The following is an 8,170-nucleotide window of genomic DNA, read 5'->3' on the forward strand; positions in this document are numbered from 1 at the left end:
ACAATGATTTAGTAAAAAACACGATGCATGCAGACATTTATTCATTGGGTAGATAGATAATGCAGTATGCAAAAATTTTTGTGAGATTATCCAAGGCATTTAATTAATCCCTCCCCACATGAAGCAAGCTATCATAAAATCCTTACTTATTATTATTATTATTTTTTAAAAAAAGCATTCAACAGGTTTCGCTCTCCTAAATTCCATCACCCCAACACTTAAACCACTGCTGATTCGACAGGAAACTCCCATTCAAGCCAAGTATCTGAAAACACTCTCAGAAATACCAGCTGCCTATAACTCACTCTGAGATCCATCAATATAATATGACTGCATATACAGATTATACATAGACTGTTTAAGTCTCTAAACTGGTGAAACTCACATTATTAACCACGGCCACTTCTTATGGTGTGTTATGACATGTTTTGATTATACAGCTGAGCAGAATCAATAGTTGAGTATCAGAACAGTTTCAGCAGTACTAAGCCCTGCATTCACGTCTAGCTATCCTGCAATGTAGATGGTAATTACAAAGGCACATTTCACACCGAGGTGTGCAGTTAACAGGCGCCTGTTTTTGATACAGATTCTGAGGAACACAAATGAAAACAAAGCAACAGAACACATTTTCACATAAATACATGCATGTTAGCATGAAAACATACACAGGAGGTCACACCAACAAATCATGTTACAGTGATTCAGCTTACAATGATCCATAACAAGCAAAGAAAAATCAGTCTTGAATTGAAAGCTCAGGGGCTACAGAAACTTACTCAAGAAAAATCTTAAGAACCATTTTGATTGGGAGTTTATTGTTTCTGCAAGACAGTTTGGAATAAAGACAAAAACCTCACAAATAACACAGTGGTCATCTAATGACTAAATATGAGTGGACAGCTTTTTTTCCCCCCCAACATGAAATATAAGCAAAAACTTTTGAAGACACAAACAGGACTGCACTGTATTAGTTTTAAAGTGAAATGAATATCAAAAGTGGGAAATCATCATCATCAAGGCAGATGAGTTGCCTTGTAACAAAGCAGAAGATCCAGCAGTCTCTCAGCAAAATTTAAAACTCAAGCAACCTGAAACTACATTTCTTAAGCTATGGCAAACAGCCTGTAACAAGCAGTAATATCTATGATTACATAACTCTCGGCATTCATTTATATTCATTTATTCAAGTCATCTTGCATTTCAATCATGTTTAAAACTTGAGTGAATTATAAGTTGGGGGAAAAAAATGAATTGATACAGTAATAGTGTTTAAAAAAGATTCCGCTGTAGCAGTGAAGAAAACAAGTACAGGAAAAAAAACCAACAATTTTGGCCTTATAGAGCTGCTCTCCCTCGAACCTCTTAAGAGCCTCTTTAAACACAAGCTACTGATCACGTTTCACAAGTTATTATTATCATCTACGCAACAAAATTCATAACAAAGGAACTAATGGTCATTGCTGAGCGTGAAACTCTTCTGCACTCCAACAGTAAAAACAATAATCGATTCATTTAATGAATTTGTCAACCTTATGATTTGACTGCAGCAGAAGCAATTCCAGACTCAGAAGAGTTTAACTGACTGCCAGGATGAAGACACATTCCTGACACAAATTTGAGGCCTGAAGAATTAACTGGCTCTCATACTGAACCCCACTACACAGACAGACGATGCTGCTTGCTTCCAGTCTCTACTCACGTGAGTTATATTTGGTAACAGTTATGTATTTTTCAAGTATCTGTAATAAATCAATTTTATCTGTAACATGCATTTTGATTCCATCCTCTCTGACAGCATTGCTCAGATTCACCAGTTTCTCACGATTCCAAAATAACTCTGTAGCTTCAAAATGCAAATACAGGGATTTAAAAGTTTCCAAAGTATTATGAACCTTCTCAGCTCAAAAATCTGACATTGAAAACACAGCAATACAATAAACAAAGCAGAACTCTGTATTTGGAGGAGAGGACACCTGCTCAAAGTGAGACCTTGTATGCTTTGCCCTTCAACCTGAAAGGTCTGTGTAGCTGCACGTAACACTGCTGTTTCCTAGAAAGTTGGCTGTCAGTTCAGGGGTGGTTTAATTAGGTCGTTCTACCAGGAGTCTTCACAAAGATGGGCAGCACTCAATTAAATGCTGAAAACTGCTGCATTTGCTGAGTCAGACATACTTTTCTCATTTTGAAACCTACTGCAGCACTGTGATATTACATCTCATACAAGCAACCACATCACTTCCATTAAATTCAACAACACACAGAGCAGGGTCTGTTCCAGGTGCCTGGACACCAATGAACATTTCAGCATAAATGCTGCAGCTTGTGGTTTACAGGAATTTTTATTGGCCAGTGACTGTGGCAAAAGGTGAGCATAAGCCTATAGCTTCATGTAAAGCCTACTGCTTGGTATGGGAATTTCACTGCAATATACATTCAGAACTATATTTTTACTTATTTAGTTAAAATTCCCCATGTGTAAGGCAACCTCCTGCATGCTAGCGCCTACTAAATCAACACTATTCGAGTCTATCAGAGTGAGCATGGAGTTTCCAATGCGTAAGGCGGGGTATTTCAAGAGAAAAGTCCAGATATTTCACATTCACTCCTTCCAGCAGGAACCAAGTTTCTCTGCTTTAGAAAACCATGTAGCATTCACCCAATCCAACTTTGGATTTGTTTTCCCACAACCAACAGTTTCAGGTTTCAGTTACTCTGCCACTCTGATTGCATTTGTTCTTGAGGTGTAGTTCCCTGACCTCCACAAGTGATATGACAAGGTCTACCACGCTTAAGATTCTGAACAACCTCTTAATAACAAACATCTCTGCCAGCAACATAATCCAGCTCAGTGACCCCAGAGCTTTTAGATAAAGAGGTCTTTTACAAACCAGGATCTGCTGGGGCAGTTATTGATCCAAGATTAACCATCTATAGATGTACACATATGCACCCACTCTGAACATTTGAATAGAGAACAATCTGCTTTAGAAATGAGTTTTTCATACTCAGCAGAAAGAAGACATAGGCAACTTAAAAACTCTACGTTTAAAAACGTACTGTCCAGAGATCTTGAGGAAATGTCAATTTTTCCAGAGAGATTATAAACTACCAGCAAATACATGTGTCTATTCATTCACCTTATCTTATAAATAAACAACCTCCAATCAAGCCCTCAGTAGCATCCATCCAATCACATCTTGGGTTCTGCAGATCATAATGCACAGGACACTTTCAGTTTAACTGCAGCAGTCATTAAGCTCTATGTCATATGTCAAGCTCCAGCTTCCCCGCTCTGTAATATTTTATTCTGAAAGCGGTAACATCTCAGAAACTTTTGATTATATTATACTACCAAACACATCTGTTAACAACTCTGGTTGAATAGCTGCAGAACACAGGCACTGGGGAGGAGGTGTGTACAATACATTACTTCTAAAAACAGGAAAAGCCATCTCTAGTCAAGGCTTGTCCCTCTACTTAAGTCATAAATTATCAGATAAATACAAAGAAGTTGCAAAATTGCATCTAGGGATTTAAGATGAATGCAAGAATGTCCTTAATAAAACGCACAGCTATTGTACAGCTGGTTCTAATTAAGGAATGCAATGGCTGAACCTGTCACTCCTAAGTGTCATCGGTAACTCAATCTCATGATGAGGTCTTTTTTAGACTGAATGAGTATCTAGCACTATTTCCCAAAGATGTAGATTTTAAGAACAAGCTGCCTAGTAAGAAAGAAGAGCTATAAAAAAAATACAGTTCAGTTTTGTTCTGAGGCAAGAAACATAACAAGTTCCTGCACAAGTATATAGAAGTATTTTGTTAAACATCCTGTCGAGTCTTTTTTGGAGGTACTGCTGACAAATTCACAGCAGTTGTCTTGGATGTAAATGCAGGTGAACTTCTTAAAACAGAGGTTAACACAGCTACCAAGAAAAGACCGGGAGAGAAAAAATAAAAAACAGCAATAAAAACACAAAAGAACAACAACTTGTGCAACCTGCTGGTGACCTGAGAGGTACGATTTCATTCCGCCCCTCCTGCCTGCTCCACACGTGCCAGGAGCAGCAGCAGCAGGCCAGCTCTCTGCTGCAGCATCAGGGTCAGGTAAGGATTGCAGCAGAGAAGGAAGGAGACTGCCATTGCATCCAGAGAGCTCTCCCCCCCCCCCCCTCCAAACTATTTAAAACGATACAGCTAATCAGCTCCATCCTACCACTTCCATCCCAACTAATGATGCAAGAGGCAAGGTATTTGTTTCCCCAGCAAAACACTGGTACCTAAACAAGACGCAGCGAGAAAGGAGACCCTGACAAGGACTATCAGCACATGATTCTTGTAGCATTATGCCCATCATGAAGCCATCTACTGTATCATTCTCAGTACGACACGTACTGTCTAACAAGGAAGGGGACTGACGCTGGCACATGCTTTAAGCACAGCCAGAAGAAGGGACGTGACAGCGCCTGCAGAACTAACCCAGCACAGCCGGGGGCAGCGAGAGCAGCACTCGTGAGCCAGGACCCGAGGCAGCGCTCGCACCCCGTGAGCCCCACAAGCCCATTTCGGATCACATGTCAATGAGCAGCCAGCAACACGACAGCAACCAGAGCAAACAGCCCCGGCGGCATCACCCACATTCACCCCCCATCCTCCAACGGGGAAGTTCCGAGCACTTTAAACACGGCTGCTCCCCTCCCCAGCGCTCTGCCTGTCGGGGCCGAGCCCTACGGGGGCCCGTCCACCCCACAGCAGCACCCGGCCCTCAGGCAGCGCCCCCCGGTCGCACTCACCTCGCGGGGCCGGGGCGCGGTGGGAGGAGCCTGCTCCATGCGCCGCAGCGGCTCCCCCTGCTGCCGGCTGCTCGTCCCCCGCTCCCGCCGCCCCCGCTGCCGCGCTGCCCCCCCGCTCCTCCCCCTACCGCCGCGGCTCGGCTCGCCTCACCTACGCCGCCATTTTGTTTCGCCCCGTCGTACTTAACGTGAATCCGACATGACACTGATTACAGCCCAATGGAGTCCCATTAAAACCTTACCTACCCCCGAGCCCCGCCCACCGACGCCCGCCATTGGCTGGCCCCGCGCACGCCGCTCCGCTCTCATAGGCCGCGCGCTCGCGTCCGTCAAACGCCCACCCCGGCCCCGTTCCGCCCGGCAACCGGCCCGCCTCCCCCATTGGAGGGCGGGGCGCGTCAATCACGAGCCACGCCCCTTCCCTCACGCGCGGCCCCGCCTCCCCGCCACACAGGGCGGTGCCGGGAGCCGCCATTGGCCGCCGCAGCCGCCACTCAGCCGCGCGGTCCCCGCCCCCCGCCTCCCGCCCCGCCCCATCGCTGGGCGGTGATTGGTCCCCGGCCGCCGGCGGAGCAGCGCAGCCCCGCTCCCCTCCCCCACCCGCCGCCGCCCCACCCGCCGAAGTTTGTTCGGGCGGGCGCGCGACACACACGATCGAGCGGCCTTAAATCTCCAGCGTCACGCGCGCGTTTCAGATGCCGCCGCTCGTCCGGGCGGGCGGGATGGAGCGGCGCGCTCCCGGCACGGCCCTCCCTGCCGAGGCGCCTGGCAGCCGCTTATCGCGCACACACACCCCGCACCGTAAGGGAGGGAGGGCAAAGGAGGAGGGGTGGGAGCGGGGACGACGACAATGCCTCCCGGCCGTGCCGCCGCACGCGGCTCCCCGCGAGTTTCGCCACGCGAAGCGCAGGGACTCGCAGCTCCGTCACCCCCCGCCTGCGAGGGAACAATCGGCGGCTGGAGCGGCACGGATCGCTCCGGCTCGGCCATCAACGCCTCCCCCGCCCCATCAGCCGCCAGCCCGCAAAGCGCCTCCTGCCGCCGCTCCCTAAAGCGCACCGCGGTGCAACGCGGTTACCGAGCGCCAGTGTGTGCAAACACGTGCATCAGCCTGAGCTGCAAATGGGGGGGAAGGGATAGAGGAAAAAAAAAGAGAGAGAGAAAAATAAAGTGCCCGTGCTGTGACAAGTCCGCTGCACTGCGCGACGGACACGGGGCTGCAAATCGCAGCCCGGCACCCAGCGCCCGAGCGGCCCCGCCGCTCACTGTCCGCTACCGCGTAACTCCAGCGATCAATCAGAGCTCGGCTGCGGGTCCCTCCGCCGGCCGTGACCTCCTTTACCTCCTTTACCTCCTTTACCTCCTTTACCTCCTTTCTCCGCCCGTGTGCCCGTCTGCAGAGCGGTTCCTGCGGAATGTGCTGCCCCTGAAACGCGATCGCGGCTCCTCTCTCCTCTCTCTCTCTCTCTCTCTCTCTCTCTCTCTCGCCCGCTCCGTCTCTCGCTCGCTCGCTCTCTCTCCTGGCCGCAACCGGAGCCAGAACACAACAACAACACGGCCTCCCCCACCCCCTTCCCCAAACGCACGCCGAAGAGCCCCAGACGAGCCGGGAGGAGGTGGAGGGAATCCCCCGGCAGGAGGATGGATGGCACCGGTTCCCTTCCGCGAGCCTGGCGGCGAGAAGGGGGCAAAAAAAAGCAGCCGAATAACCGAGAGAATACCTTGTGCCTCCCCTCCTCCTCGGCGGGCGCCTCTTCGCACTCCCGGCGCTAAAGGTGGACGGCCCGATCGGCTCCGGCGGGGGAGGGGAGCCGAGCCGGCAATTAGCGCCGAGGAATTAACGCCGAGCCCCGGCCTCCCGGTGCGGGCGGGCGCGGATCGCGAGCGCTGGTGCTGAGACACAGGACCTGATAACAGCTAATTGAAAGGTTAATCTACATAGGCTGTGACAGAAGAGGTCCCTCCCCACTTTTTTATCTGCTGTTGGCAAGTGGGAAATTGAGAGCTCCCCCCACCTTTTTCCCTCAAAAAAAAAAAAAAAAAAGAAAAAGAAAAAAAAAGAGAGAGAGCGAGAGCAAGGGGGAAAAGGAGGCAATAAAGTTTGCAGGAGGCACAGCCCCACGACCACCGTTGGGCTGAAGTAGGGGCGCGTGGGGTGGGAAGGCCGTGCAGCCATGGAGCCGTGCTGCCAAACGCGCAACCAACGCGTTAAAGTTTTAATCCCCGAGGTGGTTTTGTCAGTCATGGTTCGCAAACGCCTCTTATCGCTCAAGTGACCAGACATCACGGGCTGTGGGACCAGGGAATGGAGGAGTAGGCGGTCCTGCCCACCTGGGCAGCTCCTCCAGCTAGCGCCAACCCTAAGCCCCATTCCTGAGGTCCCCTGGCATCCTTTGCCTTGTGTTTGAGTGCCTCTGCCAAGCTTTATATCCAATAACGTCTGGTCCTGAAAAGGCAAATATAATAATAATAATAATAATAATTGTGAACACGGAGGGAAAAAAAATAAAAAGAAATTAGAGTGGACAGCAAATGACCTCCTACAATAAATCAACGAGGTCTTTCCTAGATCATGTATTGCACGTAGACCAGTAATGGGGAAAAAAATGTTTCCATAATAATATATTGGCCATTTAGGTTTAGTGCAACTTTCTCAGTCAGTTCCTGTGGATACTGAATAAGGAAGCTCCTTGGTGATGTTTCAGAGCGCTGTAAAATTGAATGACCTACTTACAGACATCACCAGGTGAAAATGTTTTTCCAGCACATAGCTGTGATACCGTACCTGTTGACTGAAGATCTGGTCTTTTAATGGCCAGATGCAGCCTTTTAAATGTAGAAGAGTGAACTGAGATGTGTAGTAACTTAATATTTATTGGAAAACCCTTCAAAGTTCATGTATTATGCAGGATTTGGCTGTGATTGAAAATGGGTTTAAAATTATTGGAAACAATGTAAATCATTACAGCATAATTTGTAGTAACGCTATGCTGAACGTGGTGTCAACATTTCCATTATAGCCTTCTTGGTAATTTTTCTTACTTTTTTTCTGGGAAATTTACAGCCGGGTTAGTGGTGAGAGAGGAAAATAACCTCTTGAAACTGAAACTTGGCGTGGTGCATCCCAGCTCAGGAATCAAAACACTGGAGCAAACCTGACAGTCTGTTTGGCCATTCTGTAAATGATGAGTGCACTGAAGAACAGCACAGGACAAAAAAACATAACACCCATAAAAGTCTCTATTTTAAATGTATGTATTTGTTCTTCTTGATTCTTTTTATAAATATCAACTTCAGAGGACAATGTATCCTTAGGTATCAAGTCCTGGGTTTTAATATATTCAAGAATCTTTTGTTTGAAGATAAAGTCCTAT

General features: G+C 48.0%; 1 protein-coding gene across 28 annotated transcripts in view; it reads right to left on the reverse strand.

Annotated features, from left to right (window-relative positions):
• Nucleotides 1–6,655, reverse strand: part of KAT6B (lysine acetyltransferase 6B) — an 86,794-nt gene extending 80,139 nt beyond the window's left edge. For 4 of the 28 annotated variants that reach the window (XR_014948601.1, XM_015866809.3, XM_085554263.1 and 1 more), the window contains exon 1: nt 4,948–5,060. The gene's annotated coding sequence lies outside the window, so the exon portion shown is untranslated. Of the gene's footprint in view, nt 1–4,796; nt 4,889–4,947; nt 5,163–6,147; nt 6,300–6,382; nt 6,496–6,517 lie in introns of those variants that run through there. The other 24 variants (XM_085554281.1, XM_085554273.1, XM_085554265.1 and 21 more) reach the window with 10 other exon arrangements.
• Nucleotides 6,656–8,170: the final 1,515 nt, after the last annotated feature.

This window comes from Coturnix japonica, chromosome 8 (assembly GCF_054131305.1).
Source record: "Coturnix japonica strain WE chromosome 8, WE-NBRP24, whole genome shotgun sequence".
NCBI classification, from domain to species: domain Eukaryota; kingdom Metazoa; phylum Chordata; class Aves; order Galliformes; family Phasianidae; genus Coturnix; species Coturnix japonica.